A 23,542-nucleotide genomic window follows, 5' to 3' on the forward strand; every position below is an offset into this window, starting at 1 on the left:
CGGACAACACGAAAGACCTTTGGTCAATAGGTAAATTTTCGCTCTGCTGTAAAATATAAGAAAGATTAAACAATTTAATTTTCTTAGACTGGTCTGTGTTATCAGATGAATCTGATTCAACTTCCACACTGCTAATTTGTTTTTATAATGTGATATAGCCAAGTGAAGACCTGAGCAGTTGTCCGGTGTGTCTGAGAGAGACCAAGGCCTAATCATGCAGCCACGCAGCTACTACCAGTATCCCCTACAGGTGAAAGTCAAAGCCTAGTGGTGAGCACAAAAACAGGGGACAAGTCTAGTCAAGATAGTCAAGTCTGCCAAGTCTGTCAAGTCACTAAAGTCACCGTGAGTTGCACAATTCAGTCCAAGTCAACTACAAGTCCCAGTGAGCCAACAAGCTTCCTAAAGTTCACTGAGCATCACCTTGGGCCTAAACTGAGCTGTAAAACCTTTAACATCCTGTCTTTCTTAGTAAAGTGCCGTTGTTCCATAATCTTGCATCGGAATGATTATTTGCCCCGCGCCTGGCAGGAACCAGCGGCCATACCTCGGGTGGTGTAGAGGATAACCACGCCCTGGCGTCACGAACACAAAGGGTTTATGCCATCTGCCCTAAGGGTTAACAACATCTGCCCTTCCAACACCCTCACCACATGTATAAAATTTTGTACTCCATTATTTTGGCTGTGGTTTGTCTCTATTTTTGGTGCAGTTGCTTTTTAGAGACAAAGTTTTGCGACAAACCAAATAGAACATTTTTTCCAAAGTGACATTGGAAGTCGTGATTTCAGTTGATATCATGCAGTGGTCAGGAATTTATGATTTGCGACTTTTCAGTTTGTCGCATATCTTGGCGCATCTACGCTTATTTAGGCACAATTCTACACCATTCCTCAGTTGGCTTAGAAACTGACTGTGGACAGCATTATTAAAAAGCCGCACATTTGTCGCACAGGTTTAAAAGTCGCACAAAAAGTCGCAGAGTTATCACATGCCCTGTGCCCTGTAATAAATTTGGTGCAGGAACACAGTTTCCAACATGAGAATTAATGGAATAAAAAGACATTCACCTTCTGCACTTTTCGTGCATACCCCCCTTTGTCTTTGCCTATCTGATCCAACACAAAGAAGCTGGAGCTAAGTGGTTGCTGCTAAGGTTACACGTATAGACTAATGAGTCTTTGCTTAAATACTTTGGCACCAGCTCATGTGTACCAGAGCCTCAATGTAGAAGTATTATATCCCCATTTACATAGCCTGTTTATATATAGACCCATATCTTGTTGCCGGCTAATGAGCCAATGTGCCGTATGAGGAAGGTTTCCATATCCTCCTGGTAATCTGGACGGCAGACTTCAATCACGGGGGGCTTGTTACATTTAAATTGTGTAGTAAATTATAAAATGACTAGTACAATAAACAATGTCGGGGATGTGAGCGACATCAAGTATATCACTATTATACTGTTTATATAACACTTGGTAATTATTCATTCGCCTTGATTAACATGCACTTTTTATGATTTCATCAGTAAATATCTTAAGATTGTGACTGGAGTACGTGAAAAGAAGATCTATAAATAGCAAAAAAAGGAAGAGATAGACTTACAATGCTGAATTCCAACAAAAAAAAATCTTCCTGTTTAAAGGGGTATTCCGGGATTTTTTTTTCTACTTGACTATGCTACAGGGGCTGTAAAGTTAGTGTAGTTCATAATATAGTGTCTGTACCTGTGTTTCATGGGGGTCTCAAAATTGTTCTATTATTTTTGCCACTACATTTATTTTTTAACAGCATACAAAATGAGTGTCGTCTCGGGTTTTCGAAGGTTGCAGTGTGGCCCGAGACATTACATCCCTTGTCAGGTGTTCAGAAGGAGCCTGTCTTTTCTTCAATGGGTGGAGAGACCACTGGGTGGGAGATCGTTTTGTAGGAATTTGCAACAGCCAGAGGCACCCTGGTCTATTGCATTGAAGGCAGCACAGGTGTGTTTTAATGGGAAGGGTGGCTGATGTGCAGTAGGAAGAGAAATGATCTCACACTTACAAACAAGGAACTATGGGATTTGTAGTTTGAGAGAACCAACTGCAACAGGAAATAGCCAGTTCAAAAAAAGATAGCCACAGCTGTAGGGTAATCTCACAAGATAGCCATTAAACTCCAAGACAAGCACAGATCCTTCCTAAGCCTGTCCATTACTGTCTGGCTGGTGCCTACTAAAATCAATTTATTGTGTAAAAACTCTTTAATTTAATTTAAAAAAAAATCTAGATTATTGTATAATCCCCAATTTACACAAGTTATGCTGGAACAGTAATAAAGCCAGGCCAAGAGTAAATAAGGGCAATTACTGTTCTTTTCTTAATAATCGGTGATCTATTGGAAATAGCTAATAGATAAGGACCAAGGATTATTGGCCATCATGCTCCCCGGTACTGCTACAGCTCAATTGGGCTTTGGGACATAGGGGGAGATTTATCAAAACCTGTCAAGAGGAAAAGTTGCCCATAGCAACCAATCAGATCGCTTCTTTCATTTTGTAGAGGCCTTGTTAAAAATGAAAGAAGCAATCTGATTGGTTGCTATGGGTAACTTTTCCTCTGGACAGGTTTTGATAAATCTCCCCATTATTGTGTGGTGGCTCATACAATGTCTGGCACCAGTTAAAACCAGTAGGCTGTGGCTCTTGGAGCTGTAAAGGATCCCAGGTGATCTGGACACTGGTCCGGATAAATTTAGGGGTCTGTTCTGGGGTCTTATGTTAGGGGCTTGGTCTAAGGTATAAATTTTGGGGTTTGAAGTCTGCAATTAATTAATGAAGGAATCCTGTCTGGGATTTGGATCTTTATAGGGTACTGGCCTAGGTTCCGTTTTTACTTAGGGGACTGAGGTCTAAATTTAGGGTCTGGAATTTGAATTTAGAGGGCCTGGCTTGGTATTCAAATGTATTTAGAAGACTGAGGTGTAAACATAGGACAATTCATTTAGGAATCTAGTCTTGAGTTTGAAATTTATTAAAGGGGTTAACCCAGCTGGCAAAATTCCCCTCTACAGCTTTCTGCTTACAGGTGTTCTAATCACTGGGGACCCCCAAAGATCTTAAGAAAGCGAAGAATGAATAGAGCAGTGGCACACATGCACAACCTACTGCTTCATTCTTACCGGAGACTCAGGTACCTATTCTCTAGATTGCGGGGGGTCTAATCGCTGGGACCCCCTGTAGATAGGAGATCATTTTGCCAGTTGGGAAAATCCCTTTTAGGGGTATAGTCCGTAGTGTGGATTTACTTGGGAGTCTGGTCTGGGGTTTGAATTTATCTAGCGAACTGGTCTGAACCCTAAGTTTAGGAGTCTGAAGTCTAAATAAATTGGGGGCTGAAATATTTTAGCCTCTTGTCTGTGGCCAAAATGTATTTAAGTGTCTGATCTGGAGTCTAAAAAGGCTGGGGATGGCTGCAGAATTGAGGGACCAAATATGTCTCTGCAAGAAACTGCAAGTCCGTGCTTGGACACACATCATTTATTTTAATGGCCCGAGTGTAGTCAGATAGTGACTATGTTCAGGTCATTTTCTGAGTGTATACAAGTTTTGGCTCGGACAGAGAAATGTGGCTTGCAGGAATTTTTTGTCCAACTCAAAACTCTGATATGTTGGGAAACTGATCCGAACGTAGTCACTAGCTGACTATACTTGGGCCATTGAAATGAGTGTGCCCGTGCCTGTCCAAGCACATATACGTTAGCATGTCAGTTTTACAGTTTACCAATGCATATATACCTCGGAGGCACAAATTAAGGTATGAACCTAGCCTTACTCAATAGTTAAAATTATTTATTGGGTAACACTAAAGTATTTACTAAAGAAGATAGGTTAGGAATGCTGACAGGTCCTCTTTATTTGTTATATATTGTGACTGTGACCTTGTCTAATCAGTACTATATTTGTTTGTGAAAATACCCTTAAGACCACTTGTGTGGAACTGGTATAAGATCACTATGTGGTCACTGCATGGTGGTATTTCTGGTTATATTGGTGCATAGTGTTAATGGGGTACTAGACATCTTATCCCCTATCCAAAAGATGTGGGAAGGATAAAATGTCTCATTGAGGTGTCAGCAGAGAGCACTGTGGTCAAAAAGAAAGGAAATTCAAAAAGAAAAGAACTTCCTGTGGATCATAACAGCAGCTGATAAGTATTGGAAGGATTAAGATTTATTAATAGAAGTCATTTACAAATCTGTTTAACTTTCTGGCCCCAGTGGATTTAAAAAATAAAAAATACGTTTTCCAGTGGAGTACCCCTTTAAGAAAAACAGGTCAGTGGATGCTCTTGCACCCACTGAGCAACCCCCTTGAAGTCCTGAAGAGGTTTCCAAACTGTGGACCTCCAGATGTTGCAAAACTACAACTCTCAGAATGCATGGATTGGCTGTCTGGTCATGTTGTGAGTTGTATGGCTATAAACAAAAAGGGAACTTTATTCTTCACTAACTGAGTGTTGCACCCAGCACATTTGCTAGTTGTATGAAATACAAAAACTGCATGCGATTGAAAACTATGGCAGAGCGGAGAGGCATCCCTGTTGTTCCATTCTATGACATTTACCTTCATAAGCCTCAGGCAGGTTAAAGGGGTGCTCCGGTGGAAATTTTTTTTTTTTTTTTTTTTTTATCAACTGATGGCAGAAAGTTAAACAGATTTGAAAATGACTTCTATTAAAAATCTTAATCCTTCCAGTACTTATTAGCAGCTGTATACTACAGAGGAAATTATTTTCTTTTTGGATTTCTTTTCTGTCATGAGCGCAGTGCTCTCTGTTGACACCTCTGTCCATGTCAGGAACTGTCCAGAGCAGGAGCACATCCCCATAGCAAACATCTCCTGCTCTGGACAGTTCCTACAATGGACAGAGGTGTCAGCAGAGAGCACTGTGGTCGTGACAGAAAAAAAATCCAAAAATAATTTCCTCTGTAGTATACAGCAGCTGATAAGTACTGGAAGGATTCAGATTTTTTAATAGAAGTAATTTACAAATCTGTTTAACTTTCTGGCATTAGTTGATTTAAAAATAAAGGCCTACTGTTCACAAATCACCAGGATTAGCCCAGGGCACAATGTCATACAGATGACACTAACAGGAAGAAGTCCCAGGAGCCACAAGAAAAGCTTGATGTAGGAATGAGGTTAGGGGCGTATGAGCTGTTATTCATGTAATGTTATTTAAGTATTATTTGGACATTTCCACTAAGGGATGTACTCACTTTCATTGTCAAGGTTTAGACATTAATGGCTGTGTGTTCAGGCTGTGCACTTGCTTTACATTGTAGCAGACATTGTGTACATTGTGTCATTTCTTCAGTGTTATTGTGGTGAGCCATGGGGTGTGAAGGTGAGGTGTGTGGGGCAGATGTTATAGCCCAGGGGTAGATGTATTAACCCCTAATTGTTTGTGATGCCGATAACCACCCGAACAGGAGTACCGCTAGTCCTAGTTAAGCAGGGAAAATAAGAGTCCAAGACCAGGTAAGGGTTAACGGTAGCTTTACAGAGGTAGATGCTAACAGTCTTTACAGCTAGGCCAGGATCCCAGAGAGGTGACCAGTAACACAGAGGGGACCTTGCAGCTTGCCTGGACTTGCAGTGACTTGACAGACTTTAGGACAGCCACACTGACTATGATAGACTTGACTTGACTGAAGGTAGTGACAGCAGACAGAAATGACTTGACTTACTGACTTGTGGCTGTAATTTAGGCTTGAGGCCTCCAGGTGTGCTGGACACTGGCTCTGAGACGTCTATACTGAACTTGACCTCAGCAGAGAATGGGTCACAAGAGAGAGATTGTAGTACCTCCCCCTCTATGGGCTGAGCAAGGAGCCCATAGGTCAAGCTGCAGGTCACCAGGTTAGCTGGTGCTCTCTGGGTAACAAACATGTGAATTGAACATGTGACCGCATTATCATGTGACTAATTCAAACGTCCTCAAAGGTCCTTTATACATAATACATATAACACTATGGGGGAGTCGCTGCAGGAGAGCCCCTAGGACACAGAGTGACTCAACCTGACAGGGCCTAGGTACTGTACGGGACTATATCCCATACTGGGACATCACATTGTCACATGAAAAGATAGGGAAAAATATTTACAAAACGTGTAATATATATATATATATATATATATATATATATATATATATGTGTGTGTGTTGATGTGTGCTCTACCCTTTTCCTCCTTGCTGTGTAACTTTGTTGCTGACAAGACTCAAAATATTGGTGAGAGCCACAGCTTTATTTCTTCATGTGGTTGCATGTAATTATAAACATATACATGTCCGAAGACAACAAAAACATAAAAAATGTATATCAGTCTATAAAGAACTTTTAAATTGTTAATGTTCTGACCATCAGTGTAAATACCCATCAGCCTTATAAATCCTCCCAAAGCTTCATATACTTTTATGTTTCTTCAGAAATCCCAACGTGGTCTTCACCTGGGGAATATTGCTAATTGTAAGTGACAGATTAGTGAAGTTTTTGGTAACAGAATCCTTGTGGCCCCACTCCAGTGGTCCCTGCAGCTCGGGTAGATACAGTGACATGTGCCAGGTTAACAGGAGGGTTGACACTGATATTTGATAGGGGATTATACTCTTCAAAGGAAGTTTTTTTAGCAGTCAGGGATGAGAGGTTTAAACCTTTCCTACATCAAGCCCGGTGTACAATTCCTCCATTTATCCTTCCCGGGGCTTCAGCAGAAGGTCTGTGTTTTATTTAGGAGGCAGAAGGCAATCCACTAAGTCCCCACTGCACCGCACAATCTGATCACACTGTGACCCCCAGTCTTGATACGTTAACCAAATGCTGAAGGTCATCTATTGATCCCTGTAAAGTTTAGTGAACAATACACCCAGGAAATGAAGAAATGCTACACCAGGGAACTATTAACACTCATCCAGTTAAATACATTGTAGTAAAAACGTGTCTGCATATTGATAGATGGAAAACTATAGATCAAGACTGACAATGACCATTTTCATTAGAATTAGTAAAAAAAAGAAAGAAAAAAAAACTAAAATACCTAATTCAGCAATCGTGATCACCCCCATTGCAACCGCTGTTGAGGTATAACATTCATTATTCTAATTAAATGTAACAAGAATCAATCTACTGGCATAAAGGTATTACCGTATTTTTCGCCGTATAAGACGCACTTTTTCTTCCCCAAAACTGGGGGGAAAAAGTCGGTGCGTCTTATACGGCGAATACACCCCTATCGCGGCGGTCCCTGCAGCCATCAACGGCCGGGACCCGCGGCTAATACAGGACATCACCGATCGCCGTGATGCCCTGTATTAACCCTTCAGACACGGAGATCAAAGCTGACCGCCGCGTCTGAAGGGAAAGTGACACTAAACCGGCTGTTCAGTCGGGCTGTTCGGGACCGCCGCGATTTCACCGCGGCGGTCCCGAACAGCCCGACTGAATAGCCGGGTTAGTGCTTACAGGACACCGGGAGGGTGCGTAACGACGTGATGGCGGCGACAGAGAGCGAAAATACCCGGCCGGCAGCAGAGACGTTCCAGAGCGACGGGGACACGGCGACAGCGATGGAGCGACATCCAGGGCAGCGGTGACTGGTCCGGAGCGGCGGGGACACATGAGTATTACCTCCTATGCAGTGGTCTTCAATCTGAGGACCTCCAGATGTTGCAAAACTACAACTCCCAGCATGCCCGGACAGCCAACGGCTGTCCGGGCATGCTGGGAGTTGTAGTTTTGCAACATCTGGAGGTCTACAGGTTGAAGACCACTATTGGGTTCAAAATCTTAATTTTTTTAGATTTTGCCCCTAAAAATTGGGTGCGTCTTATACGCCGGTGCGTCCTATAGGACGAAAAATACGGTATTTAAAGAATTGGTTGAACATGTTTTATTTATTTATTTTTGCTTTTTTTTTTTTTTTTTTTATTAATTGTTACTTAAATAATTACTAGACCAAATTGTTTGGGGGAAGAGGGAAATGTTACAGTAGGGAACATGGCATAATACAGAATAATAAAGGATTGCATCAGGCATCATAATGAAAGGTGAATAATAAGAGATTTAATTGTTTTTTTGCTGAACAATGATTTAATTAAGCTTTTATTAATCTTTGTCTGATGTCGTATTGAAAATTTGACTTTTGGGACAAACTCATTTTAGATTTTGCTTCTTAAAACTTTCAGAACAGATTTATAAAGAAAAAAAACAAAACAGTAAAATTGGTCTCTTAAAGCAAAACTGTCAGTCTGTTCACCCACACTAAATCCAATACACTGCGTTATAGTGCGGGTGAACAGGAGACCAACGAGGGGGTCACATGTAAAATATGTCCAGTAGGTCCTGAGATATTACCCTCAGAAGATCCTCTGCTGAATTCAGAGAATCGTGCACAGGGGGCGGGGCTTCACCGGCCCAATTTACATATCCGTTGTCTGTGACTACACATCCTAGTGAAGTGGAGTCACAGACAATGGATATGTAGATTGAGCCTGCGAAGCCCCGCCCACTGTGCACGATTCTCTGAATTCAGCAGAGGATGTTTGGGGGGGACATATCTTAGGACCTACTGGACATATTTAAGTAAGTGACCCCTCATTGGACTCATTTTCACCCGCACTATAACACAATGTATTTGGTTTAGTGTGGGTGAACAGGCTGACAGTTTCCCTTTAAAGATACATAGGATTAAAAGCAACTGGAAATATGTCAAAACAATGGGATGAAGGGTTGGAGTGGTCTTCTCTAGAGGGCCTCATACACGGGTTAGTTGAACCTTCTGATTTTAGCAGGACTGGCCGACTGTCTAATATGCATGATGGTGCCCTGACGCATCACAGTGGTTTACCTCTCTTCCTCCATTTGAAATGCGTGAGCGTTGATGTGTTTGTTGGAATTGAGAGAGAGAGAGAGAGAGAGAGAGTCAACAAAACAAAGTCTGGTTAACAAATACAAAATGTATATGCGAACCTTAAGAGGTCTTATTCTTTAAACTTCTCTACATTATTTGTGGATGTATATACAGGAAGGATAGGAAGGTGTACCAGGTTTTATAGTTCACACCACAAGATGACCTTGGATTTGATCACCTCTATTTCTTTTGCTTTGACTTTCAGACTTTTTCATTGATTACTAGTGTTGAGCAGCATAGGCCATATTCGAATTCGCGAATATTTGCGAATATATGGACGAAAATTCGTCATATATTCGCGAATATTCGCATATTCGTAATACTCTTGTTTTTATTTCCGCATATGCGAAAATGCGCGTATGCGTAAATTAGCATATACAAAATTAACATAAGCAAAAATTTGCATATGCAAATTTTCGCATATGCGAAAATTCGTACGCCAGTCTCACACAGTAGTATTAGAGCCTTCTTTACACCACACAAGCTGGAAGCAGAGAGGGATGATCACTGTGATGTGTACTGTGAAAAAAAAAACAAAAAAAAAAACAATATTCGTAATTCCGAATATATAGTGCTATATTCGCAAATATTCGCGAATTCACGAATATCCGATATTCGCGAATAAAATTCGCATTGCGAATATTCGCGAGCAACACTATTGTTTACTAACCAAGTAACCCTGTGCGGCCTATAGAGTAAAGTAGTCCAGTAAAAGTATCTCTCAATGTTATCGGTGGTGCACTGCCTTTCTAATATTAATCGTGAATATCGCATCTTCACGAATTTGCGAATATTGCGAATGTAGCCCTATATATTCGCAATTACGAATATTTGCTTTTTTTCCCCTTTGTTCGCAGTACACATCACAGTGATGTCTAGTGGTACGTCCCCCCGCACCTGAAAGCTTTGACTCTCGCTCCCCGCACCTCCAGCTATTGACTTGTTGTCTGCTGTATGGACACTTGGAATAAAGCATCATTTGGCAAATACTTCTCAGTGGGTGAGTGCAGCTTTTTTCAAGTCTTCTGCTTTTCATGTTTTACACATCACAGTGATCACTTCATCCCTCTCTGCACTTCGCATATGCGCATATTCGCGAATATAGAGCCCTCCCTTCTTTAATGGTATAGGGAACTAATGGGCTAGTGCATTGGTCTATAACCTGCGGACCTCCAGATGGTGCAAAACTACAACTCCAGCATGCACGGACAGCCAACGGCTGTCCGGGCATACTGGGAGTTGTAGTTTTGCAACATCTGGCGGTTTTGAATATGGCGAATTTGAATATGGCCTATGATGATCATCTCTAACGCAACGTTCGATGCATTTTTAAGGTGCAGTAGCAATGATGCATATGGTTCCTTGGATTTGGAGCTACTGACCTATAGTTCTTCTAAAGTGTGCGGCAGTCTGGTAGCTCTCACACCTGACCTGATAAATGTGAGGTAAGCGGAGATGCCTTCCTGGTGGGCCAGATGAGAGAGCTGTTGGGCGGCCACCACTCACCTCCAATATATTTGGGCCAGGTATGGGAGCTACTTGCCCAGAACACTTCTAAGGTGCTCTGCAGGCCGGTAGCTCCAACACTACGCCTAATAAATGTAAGGTAAGTGGGGATGCATTCTGTATGCTTCTATGGTGTGCAAGCAGTAATGGATATGAGACAGTGTGCATCACCACTCACATTCACCAGGCCATATGTCAGAACAGCAAGATTATAGCACTTCTAGGACTATATTGCCTTTCTTTACGTGTTGAGGTGATTAGAGAACACGGTATAGTATTCTATCACGATATGCTGGTGAGTGTTTCTAAGTGTGTTACACCTTGGCCTAATAACACTTTCACTCTATCGTGCCAGTAACTTGAACACAAAATGCCACCACACACTGCTCAGATAATACCAATATATAGTTACCAAATAACAGCTCCATACATCCGATAATAATTTAATATTGGTACAGCCACAAGAAAGTACAAGTCGGCACAACCACTTCTATTTAATCCGAGATCGCCAGGCAACCCCTAGATAGATGCACTGCTACCGCAGCTGTATGAAAGTCCGTCCGAGTGATGTTCAGTTCAGAAGATGCAGTGATTTCGTAATCCATACAAAGAAGGAGGAACGAACGGCTACTCACGCTTTTCAATGGTGGCTTTATTCAAGACAACAGGTGCATAAGACAAACAGATACGTCCACATCAGGAGCGACGTTTCGCATTTGCACGCTTCTTCCGGCTCACTCGTGAGCTGGAAGAAGCGTGCAAATGCGAAACGTCGCTCCTGCTGTTGACGTACCTGTTTGTCTTATGCACCTGTTGTCTTGAATAAAACCACCGTTGCAAAGAGTGAGTAGCCGTTCGTTCCTTCTTCTTTGTATGGATAAATTAATATTGGTGTGCAATATATAAATTTTACTAAGATATTTGAGGTTTGCAATATACATGGATGTCAGGATTCGGCAGGCTTGGTGGTGGATCCTCTGTGTCAGTGAGGGATTGGCGTGGACCGTACCGGAGGACCGGTTCTAAGTTGCTACTGGTTTTCACCAGAGCCCGCCGCAAAGCGGGATGGTCTTGCTGCGGCGGTAGCAACCAGGTCGTGTCCACCGGTAGCGGCTCAACCTCATTGACTGCTGAGACTGGCGTGGTACAGGAGGACTAGACAGAGGCGAGGTCAGACGTAGCAGAAGGTCGGGGCAGGCGGCAATGGTTCGTAGTCAAGGGCAACGGCAGAAGGTCTGGAAACACTGGTAATTGATACACACAAAAACGCTTTCACTAGGCACTAAGGCAACAAGATCCGGCCAGGACAGGAAGGGGAAGTGGGTTTCTATTCACATGGAGCAGAGGAAGCTAATTGACACTGATTAGGCCAGGCACCAATTAGTGGTGCACTGGCCCTTTAAATCTCAGAGAGCCGGCGCACGCGCGCCCTAGAGATCGGGGCCGCGCGCGCCGGGACGTGACAGCCGGGGAACGGGACAGGTGAGTAGATTGGTATGCGACCCGCGGGCGGGTGCGTCCCGCTACGTGGACCGCATCCCCTCCGGCAGTGACAGTGCAGCGCTCCCGGTCAGCGGGTCTGACCGGGGCGCTGCAGAGAGGAGAATGCCGCGAACGCTCCGGGGAGGAGCAGGGACCCGAAGCACTCGGCGTAACAATGGACCTTACTAGCTCCATCTTTACCAGGGGCCAGTTGATGTATACAGGTTTCCAGTGGCGTACCGAGGGGGGGTGGGGGGTGGGGGGGGGGGCGGTCCGCCACGGGTGCCACTCTCAAGGGGGGTGCCAGAGGCGGACTGACCCGCCACCGCCGCTGCTGAGGTCCGGGACACTCGTCCCAGATCCCCAGCTGACAGCGCTACATTCTCCTGTATGCGCGATACACGCACATACAGGAGAAGGCGTCCCCTCTGTGTGAGCCGCATCTGCAGCTACACAGAAGAGACGTGACCTCCACCCCCACGCAGCACGCAGTACAGGCGCCGGTGACGTCACTCATCCGGCGCCTGTACTGTGGAGGGGAGAAGACACGGGCCCTGCAGCTGAGGAGATCGCTGCGTGGGATATCAGGTGAGAATCCTTTTTTTTTTCTTTGCATATACCTACAGGGAAGGGGGGGGGGGAGAGGGGGGGTGCTCTGCATTTACCTATAGGGAAGGGGGGGGAGAGGGGGGGTGCTCTGCATTTACCTAGAGGGACGGGGGGGGGGGTGCTCTGCATTTACCTATAGGGAAGGGGGGGAGAGGGGGGGTGCTCTGCATTTACCTAAAGGGAAGGGGGGGAGGGGGGGTGCTCTCCATTTACCTATAGGGGAGAGGGGGGGTGCTGTGCATTTACCTATAGGGAAGGGGGAGAGGGGGGGTGCTCTGCATATACCTAGGGCTGGGCGGTATGACCATATATGTGTATCACAGTATTTTTTTTAACTTACGGTCGGTTCCACGGTATATAACGGTATTCCCCCCCCAAAATCATGTGACCCGCCAGTGCTATTCTGCTCCCCCCAATTAATGATCAGCCCAGCGGGGTACTACTCACATATGTCGAGCACTGCCCTCCTCCTCTTTGTTGGGGGCCTCCGGCGATGGAACTCACTGTACGCCAGTGGTCTCCAACTTGCGGACCTCCAGTTGTTGCAAAACTACAACTCCCAGCATGGCTGTCCGGGCATGCTGGGAGTTGTAGTTTTGCAACAGCTGGAGGTCCGCAGGTTTGAGACCACTGCTGTACGCTGTATACCTATGCCTGGGCTGCAAAAGATACAGAAAATAAACTTAACTCACCCACGTCGGCCGCACGCTGGGAACGGGCTTCTTACATGACAGTGGGCTCAGGCTATCACTGGCCAGGGCGGGGCATCGCTCTGGCCGGTGATAGGCTGACGGCTGTCCGGCGTTCCCGTCCACAGCGTGCGGCCGACGTGGGTGAGTTAAGTTTATTTTCTGTATCTTTTGCAGCCCGGGCATAGGTATACAGCGTACAGCAGTGGTCTCAAACCTGCGGACCTCCAGCTGTTGCAAAACTACAACTCCCAGCATGCCCGGACAGCCATGCTGGGAGTTGTAGTTTTGCAAAAACTGGAGGTCCGCAGGTTGGAGACCACTGGCGTACAGTATAGAGTTCCGGCGCCCGGCGGCCCCCAACAAAGAGGAGGAGGGCAGTGCTTGACATATGTGAGTAGTACCCCGCTGGGCTGATCATTAATTGGGGGGAGCAGAACAGTGCTGGCGGGTAACATAGGATTAGTTCCCCGATGTGGGGACAGCGCTGTGCTAGGCTGATAATACATTCCCGAGGGGGAGGGGCCCAACCGGTATTGCGGTATGGGGGAAAATCCATATCGTGCAGCCCAAAAAATTTGGTATTCGGTATGAACCGGTATACCACCCAGCCCTAAATATACCTATGGGAAAGAGGGGGGGGGGGGGGTGTAGCTCTGCATATACCTATGGGAAAGAGGGGGGGTGTAGCTCTGCATATACCTATGGGAAAGAGGGGGGTGTAACTCTGCATATACCTATGGGAAAGAGGGGGGGGGGGGTAACTCTGCATATACCTATGGGAAAGAGGGGGTTACCTGGCTACCTACCTACCTGCCCTTTTACTGTGCAGGACACCAAGGAGGGCATTATTACAGTTTGTGGGCCTATAGATGGGAAGATTCTGTAGAGGAGGGCACTGAAAATATGCAGAGTCTGACATGTTTTTCCTGCAGATGTTAAGAGATCCACATGGAGGTCTTATCCGGACGGTGAAGAAAAGGAAAGAGGACGCCGCTGATCAGAAAAGACGTAATTGTGAGTCCCAAAATGTAACTGTAATCACTTATATGGTATACACATCCTGTGTACAGCTGATATCTACCGCCATATGGTCCTGTATATAATCACTTATATTGTATACAGATTCTTTGTAGTATAGTGGTCTGTATATAGTGGTTTTATTCAGTACAGTATGGCGGTATTATCCAGTTATTGTGTGGTGGTATATATTTGCTCCTTGTATACCAGTATTATTGGTCATGGAAATTTACCTACGTTAAAGTGTTTCTTACATATATATACATTTTAGTTTATTGTGTGTGGGATTTGGGTGGAATAGGAGCGTGGCAGAAGATTGACGAGCTGCAGAGCCTAGCAGGGGCCCTTGCCTTTTTTTGGTCCGGGGGCCCCGAGTGTTGTCAGTCCGCTCCTGGGGGGAGGGGAGGGAGAGGGTGTAATTAAGGGGGGGTGCGTGTGTGTGTGTGTGGGGGGGGGGTGCCAAACAAAGGGTCCGCCCCGGGTGCCAAATGCTCTAGGTACCCCCCTGCAGGTTTCACAGGTTGCCCACCCCTCATCCTGGCCCTAAAAAGCCCATGTATTTTTTTTTTAACTTTGACTGAACCATGTATAACTAATAATCCACCCTAAGGAGACTGTAGTTATGGTGTAAACATGTGTATTACTGTAGTCACCGGGCTAAGAACAATAATAAGAAATTGAATTCCTGGGAATGTATTTGGTGGTTTTGGAGTCAGCAAACAAATACAAATCACTTCTATTTTCAAGTGAATGCGAAGAAAATTCTATTTTCCCTTCAGAGCGTTTGATGTAAAGTTATGAATAAACAGCTTCAGTGCTAAAAATATAAGCATAATCTATTTCTCTGCGCAGTCAATGATTTGATTTTCATTGCTGTGGTTAGAGCTGAAAACCTCAGAAAGACACAGTCAAAATAAGTAGCAATCATAAGACGCAATTATCATCATTCTAATGGTCACCTATGGGAAAGCAGCATGTCCATAATGATAGGTAACACAGAATGAGCCTCATTGATTGCCGGGGGCCCTCAGCTCACTATACTCCTTCCCATAGGTAGTGGGATATTGTGCAGGGCCACATGTTTCTTAACAGATTTCTTCTGTTAGAAAGGGGAAAATTCAATTAGATAACAAAGGGACAGCTAATGGCTGGCGATTGTTTACTTAAAGGGCATTTCCAAGACTAAAATATTTAACACTCATTAATGTTTAAAGGGGTTATCCAGGAAAAAACTTTTTTTTATACTTCAACTGGCTCCCGAAAGTTAAACAGATTTGTAAATTACTTCTATTAAAAAATCGTAATCCTTTCAGTACTTATGAGCTTCTGAAGTTAAGGTTGTTCTTTACTGTCCAAGTGCTCTCTGATGACATGTGTCTCGGGAACCGCCCAGTTTAGAAGAGGTTTGCTATGGGGATTTACTTCTAAACTGGGCGGTTCCCAAGACAGGTGTCATCAGAGAGCACTTAGACAGAAAAGAACAACTCAACTTCAGAAGCTCATAAGTTCTGTAAGGATTAAGATTTTTTAATAGAAGTAATTAAAAAATCTGTTTAACTTTCTGGAGCCAGCTGATATATAAAAAAAAGTTTTTTTCCTGGATAACCCCTTTAATTGTAGAATAAAGGAGCCATGACACTTCAGTGAAGAGCGTCACAGCCTTTAAATCCCAATGACCCCTGCAATATTCACCTAGGTACAGCAGACTGTGTATACTATGCTTGGTACTAAAGCTCAGCTATGTTTCCTACAATGGGGAATTTAGTACAGGGCTGCATGAGAGATAACTATTCTTTGTAAGGCCATTACTTATGGTATTGTTTGGGGTCACAACCTTGTGCAGACGACCAACAATGATTTTTTCAGGGTTGCACAATTCAAGGGATTAGCCAATGATTTAGTGTTGCTCATTGGACGGCTGATTACAGAATCTTTTACATGGGGCAATAATTAGCTCCTGCAAAAGGCCCTCAAGTCTTGGAGTACTCCTTTAAGATACTGTTTGTATTAGGCAATGCCCTTTTGTTGGTAGTATCTCTTGGCGTCAAGCTGATCACATGGTATTCACACTTCTGGAGTCCTCAACTGTAATAGGGGAAATCTGCAGAAAGTGTTCCCTTCCCTATAGCATTGCTACAGGTGAATAACAATAGTTTTCTTTTGAAGATGAAAAGCTGTCCATGTATTGTGAAGATGTGTAATGTCCTCTTTTTAGCCACACTTAAAAAGTACCTGTCACTGAATAAACTTTTCTAAACTAACTCAGTTTAACTACTCCTATCACCCCTCCCACCTATGAAATAAATTTCAGAGCTTTAAAAAGCTGTGTATCTTACCTTTTATTCTTGCTCACATAGTGCAATCTCCCAGCAGGAGAAAGTGGGAGTTTCCCAGCAGACATGACATCACTGAAGCCTGCTAGGGGACCACTTCAGCCCTCACATGATTGCAGTGCTGTGATGAATAGAAGACCTCAAGCTCTGTGCATGTTTCAGTAAGGCTCTATGCATCTTTAAGAGAGGCTCTTTGCATCTCTCAATCAAACTCAGTGCAGAGAAACAGTTCCTGAGTTTGGTCTCCTGCCAGGCCGGGAGGAGACCAAACCAACTGTATTCATTGTGGCAGGGAAAAGAACAGAGACACCTAGTGGCTGATTTTTCTATTGCATTTTAAACATATTTATGTTGATAATTTTATAAGTAAGTGAATGGGAAAGTGTCTGCTACTTACACAAGGAACACTATATTAAAAGTTTTATTTGGTGACAGGATAAAACATGGGAATTCTGATTATTTTGACCCCTACTCAAAATTCTTCTAAATGGGTATCATTAGCTGGACAACCCTAGAATAGTCTATAGCTATATGCACTCTATAGGGAATATATTCAGCCTTGTAGTAGTTAAAACCTTTTTCAACCACAACTGAATAAAGTCTGTACAGGTCTGACTAATAATCCTGCACTCAATAGTTAACCCAGCATCTTCTGGGCCCTTGTTCCACCCAACTACATTTGTTATTATGCATTAATAGGAGTAGCGCATTCATTCAGAGACCGGTGAGGCACTGAACATATGTCGTTCTCTTAGCAGCAGAAGGATAGGATTACCTGATGGTGAGGCATCCCAGCGAACAATAAAATGGGAATCGACACCTGGCAAAAACAGCCCTTGGAAAGATAACTTGTTTACATTTGGGTGTCTGGGGAGTGAAGTTCCCGGGGCATTTCCTTCAGATCAAGTTGATAATTATTTTCCTCTTTTACATAATGACTGCAAAATCCTGGATAAAAGATCAGGCCCATGTACAAACAGTAAACATGACCGTACAGTAATAACTGCGCAAAGGAAAAGAGATAAATGAAGCTGCTCATCCTGGAAGCTGTAAACCACGAGTACATTGTAGATTATTGTAAGAAGATTTCATAGTTTTTTCAAATTAAAATAAATATCTATCTATCTATCTTTCTATCTATCTATCTATCTCATATCTATCTCATATCTATCTATCTATCTATCTATCTCATATCTATCTATCTATCTATCTCATATCTATTTATCTATCTCATATCTATTTATCTATCTCATATCTATCTATCTCATATCTATCTCATATCTATCTATCTATCTCATATCTATCTATCGCATATCTATCTCATATCTATCTCATATTTATCTCATATCTATCTATCTATCTATCTATCTCATATCTGTCTATCTCATATCTATCTATCTATCTCATATCCATCTATCTATCTCATATCTATCTATCTCATATCTATCTATCTATCTCATATCTATCTATCTATCTATCTATCTATCTATCTCATATCTATCTATCTATCTATCTATTTATCTCATATCTATCTCATATCTGTCTATCTATCTCATATCTATCTATCTATCTATCTCATATCTATCTATCTATCTCATATCCATCTATCTATCTCATATCTATATATCTCATATCTATCTATCTATCTATCTATCTATCTATCTATCTCATATCTATCTATCTATCTCATATCTATCTATCTATCTATCTATCTCATATCTATCTATCTCATATCTATCTATCTCTCCTATCTATCTATCTATCTATCTATCACATATCTATCTATCTATCTCTCCTATCTATCTTTCTATCTATCTATCTATCTATCACATATCTATCTATCTCATATCTATCTATCAATCAATTATCTATCTATCTCATATCTGTCTATCTATCTCATTTCTATCTATCTATCTATCTATCTATCTATCTCATATCTATCTATCTATCTATCTATCTATCTATCTATCTATCTCATATCTATCTATATATCTCATATCTATCTATCTATCTATCTATCTATCTATCTCATATCTATCTATCTATCTCATATCCATCTATCTATCTCATATCTATATATCTCATATCTATCTATCTATCTAGCAACAGAAGAATGCAGCAGCACACTGCCAGCACAAGGATATAGGTGCCACATGAATATGCAGTTAAAACATGGAGAGCTATACAGCTATGGTGTAATAGATGCAAATGTGAAACGATGAAATAGTGAGGCACTTAGCTCGCAAATTTGTCTCCGCCGGCGGTCAAATAGCTTGGACCGTCCCACCGCGATAAGGTAGCCTCCTGGGACGGACCCTACACTGTGAATATGCCTCTGTGTGAACAGTTCAGTAAGCATGGCAGGATCTGGAACATCCAAGCCACCTTATATACACACCTGATAGAGGTGGGTGGGGTGCAAGGCCAACATGGAGGCAGCCCCTCCCCCGTATGTGCAATACAGACAAAGAATAAGTCAGCCAGAACTTTAGTTGATACCAAAATAGTTTGGTATCAACTAAAGTGCTGGCTGACTTATTCTTTGTCTGTATCTATCTATCTATCTATCTATCTATCTATCTCATATCTATCTATCTATCTCATATCTATCTATCTATCTATCTCATATCTATCTATCTCTTCTATCTATCTATCTATCTATCTATCTATCTATCTATCTATCTATCACATATCTATCTATCTATCTATCATCTATCTATCTCTCCTATCTATCTATCTATCTATCACATATCTATCTATCTCATATCTATCTATCAATCAATTATCTATCTATCTCATATCTATCTATCTATCTATCTATCTATCTCATATCTATCCCATATCTATCTATCTCATATCTATCTATCACATATCTATCTATCTATCTATCTATCTATCTATCTATCTATCTATCTATCTATCTATCTCTCCTATCTATCTATCTATCTATCTATCTATCTATCACATATCTATCGATCTCCTATCTATCTCATATCTATCTATCTCATATCTATCTATCTATCTATCTCATATCTATCTATCTATCTATCTATCTATCTATCTCATATCTATCTATCTCATATCTATCTATCTATCTATCTATCTCATATCTATCTATCTATCTATGTATCTATCTATCTATCTCATATCTATCTATCTATCTCATATCTATCTATCTATGTATCTATCTATCTAGCAATGAACAAATAAAACAGCACAACCAAAATGCAAGAATGAGGGTGCCAGCAGTCCAAAACAGCCTTGGTCCAGGGCCACTTAAATACTAAAGAGAGAGTTGTATTGCAGCACTCCAAACAAGATGATTAAGGTGAAAAAATTATTTTGTTTATTTCATCCAAAGTGCAATGTTTCGGTTGCCCAATGTAACCATTTCCAAGCAAATTACAAGTGAATTGTGGAGTACATAAATAGGGGTAGCAATTACATAGCTCATTTACAATAAAATACAATAAAGTGAATGTAAAAAAAGTTTTTAAATACCATACACAGATGGCAAATGTGCAGATCATAGTGACTGAATTGCTTTTGTCTCTACTTTCAGAAAAGTGTCCAAGAACATTTCTCGGGTGATTGGCATTGATCTGTGCTCTATATATGTTATCCAGACATCCCAAAGTTTTCCAACCCCCCCCCCCCCCCCTGCTTATGTCATATCGTAGACCCCGCAATCTCAGAGATAAATTGACATTTCTGTCAAACAGGGAGGCCAACAAAAATATCTAACTATTCAAAACAAAGGTAGCTTTCCATGCTGCTCTTGCATTAATTGCCAATTGATGATTACTGGTCCCATATTCTAACATCCTACAACTGGGAATGAATACACATTGAAATTTTATTTAAGTTGTACATCTAAATTTGTTGTATACGTACTATCATTCCCATGCAAGTTACTCTATGTGGGTGAAACAACTTTGAATTTTCGGATCAACCACCATAGATATTCCATCCGCAAAAAAAAAAAAATGGATGGATTTACCGGTATCAAAACATTTTACCAAGATGGGCCATGGGGTACGAGACTTACATTTCACCCTCATTGACCATATACCTGTGCCCAAGGCCGGCGGAGACCGTGTTGCTTTATTGAAGCATTGCGAGCTCCGCTGGATTTTTTAGCTACAAACATTACACCCGAGGGGCCTCAATGTCAAATTTTTTGTTGCTCCTGATTTGTTTTGAATATTTTGAACTTGATCCAAGGAGTTTTAGTGTATGAAATGAATTGTGCACCTTACTGTGTATTTGCATACATTTATCTATTATATGTTTTCCTTATACAAATTTCTGTTCTTTTTTTCCTTTTTTTATAGATCACAACGTGGACTCAGGATAATCAACACCAAAAAAATATGCATTGTGTTGTATATGTTTTTTCTATTCTGGAGAGGACTCAGTGGGGCCAATTACTTCATTTTCTTTTATTTAATTTTGAACCTTGTTCTCATTGGCTGCAATTTTGTTGTGGTTCTGCCTGTGCGTGTCCACTGTCTCTACTATAGCTGTTAGTAAAACCGCACTCCTGATCCGGGGGGGGGGGGGGGATGGCTGTTGTATGCTGCCCCCCAACCCAGTGTTGGAGGTTTGTACCCCGATACACTGTGGTTTCCATGGTGTTAAGGTGACATAGCGGACACTAATAATGCTTTGAGACTTGCTGTGGTCCAGTGGCATCTTGAACCTTGCACTATATTGCCAATGATTTTGCCCATACTTACCATAGAATTTTATGACGTGTTTGCCCTTATTAAAAATGGCCGGCGCTGCCGCTGTTTGCCACAGCGCGCATGCGCGTGCAACCTATGAACTTTGCTGACGCCATGCGGCAATCTTTTTCTGATTGGCACCCACTGTGTTCCCTCTTCTAGTCTATACGCCGGCACACATGGGACGCCGTCTCCACACTATGTTGCCGAGCGGGATGATTTTCTTATTGGTGAGTGTAAACTCGCTTCCTGTTTTGATACAATTGCTTTACACTTTTTATTAATTGTTTACATTATCTTATTGAGCACTATTGGCACTTTATTGAGAATGTACTGTATATTATGTGAATAATAATGACACCAACAATCAGTCACTATGATCTGCACATTTGCCATTGGTATTTAATTTCTTTTTTTTACTAGCCCTTTATTGTATTTTATTGTAAATGAGCTATGTAATTGCTACCCCTATTTATGTACTGCACAATTCACTTGTAACTTGCTTGAAAATGGTTACATTGGGCAACCAAAACATTGCACTTTGGATGGATAAACTAAAGATTTTTTTCACCTTAATCATCTTGTTTGGAGTGCTGCAATACAACTCTTTGGTGTCTATCCATCTATCTATCATCTATCTATCTAGCTATCTATCATCTATCTATCTATCATCTATCTATCTCTCTATCTATCTATCTTCCTACCTGTCATCTATCCCTGTTAGTAAAGCTATATAGATAATATAGACTTTAACTGACACTTACGTAGATACATATGGAGCACTTGATAGATTACATAGATGATCCATAGAATATATATATATATATATATATATATATATATATATATTTATATATAGATAGAAAGATAGGAAGAAAGATAGAAAGAAAGATAGAAAGATAGATAAATAGATAGACATAAAAATATGAATAAATAAACAAATAATGTAGGCTTTGACTGATAGTTATTTAGATAAATATGGAGTAATGGATAGATTAGATAGATTATCCATAGAGTAGATAGGTGATAGATACCAGTATATAGACAGATGATGGACATATAGATAGATAATAGATATATAGAAAGATAGACAGATAATAGGTACATTCATAAATAAATAGATATAAGATAGATAGATATAAGATAGATAGATAGATAGATAATTAGATATGTAGGAAATGGAAATATTTCTTTCCTCTTTTCCTTCTGTACATGTCATGTTTTCTCTCCTATTATGTTTCTAATGTTCTTCTAAGGCCCTAATGCTCCTGGAAATAATCCTGATTCTAAATATTAAATATCAACAGACTATCAGACAACCTGGATGAGTCCGGAATAATAAGCAGAAGTGAAGGAAAATAAAAGTTTCTTTGGTCCCGGTGTGCGCTCGGCACAGCATGCCACCTATCATTAGAGCTGAGGAAGACAGACTTGTGCTGTGCTGTGACAGTAATAAGGATTGTCACTGTGCTGTACAATGCAGCCATTACACATGCCGCACTGGCCTCTTTATACTCCAACTTTAAGATGTAAAACTTCACGATACAAAGGTTTCCGCTTCTTGAAAAATAAAGGTGTTTTAACGGTTATTGGTGTTGCTTTCGAGTTCACACTCCGAGCGTCTCGCTTTCTATGAACGTCTGTGAAGTCTGAGAGGACATTTCCCCCCTTCATTTTCCCTCCAGGGAATTTCTGAATCACTAAGACTCTTTCTATCGGTATAAAATGTTCTGTTCTCCTCTGTTCAAAGAGATCTGAGACTGTTTTCATGAAGGACACTGGAAGGTCTTGATCACAGCCCGAGGAGATATTTTGGAGATGGTGACAAGAGAACGAACAGCTCAGTTAATTAGGAATCCAAAAAAAAGAGAAGGCAAAACAAATCTGAGCCCCTTTGTACTGACCCTATAGACTCATTGAGGAGACCTCATACACCCATGACTACTGGATACATTGTATCCTCTTCTATTGTCTAAATCCACCGGCTCACATTCTCTAAAGGAGGGATTCATTAGGAAATAAGGCAAGTGCCCTTGGGAATGGATTAAGGAGGATGTGTGTTATTTATGCATCGGGGTTAATCTTGGGTCATAGGTTGGACAAAACAGAAAAAAAACTGTGAAAAGTGAAAAAGTTACCTGCCAAAATATTGGCATGAATTGTAAAGAGCAGATGAGAGCCATGGAATACAAAGAGTTGGAGCTAGATGTGAAATGTTACTTT

General features: G+C 41.7%; 1 long non-coding RNA gene across 5 annotated transcripts in view; it reads left to right on the forward strand.

Annotated features, from left to right (window-relative positions):
* Window positions 1–22,897, forward strand: part of LOC130273143 (uncharacterized) — a 144,370-nt gene extending 121,473 nt beyond the window's left edge. For all 5 annotated transcript variants that reach the window (XR_008843885.1, XR_008843887.1, XR_008843889.1 and 2 more), the window contains 3 exons: window positions 9,811–9,953; window positions 20,927–21,549; window positions 22,627–22,897. This is a non-coding gene — a long non-coding RNA (uncharacterized LOC130273143). The remainder of the gene's footprint in view (window positions 1–9,810; window positions 9,954–20,926; window positions 21,550–22,626) is intronic.
* Window positions 22,898–23,542: the final 645 nt, after the last annotated feature.

The sequence above is a fragment of the Hyla sarda genome, chromosome 5 (assembly GCF_029499605.1).
Source record: "Hyla sarda isolate aHylSar1 chromosome 5, aHylSar1.hap1, whole genome shotgun sequence".
Taxonomy (NCBI): Eukaryota; Metazoa; Chordata; class Amphibia; order Anura; family Hylidae; genus Hyla; species Hyla sarda.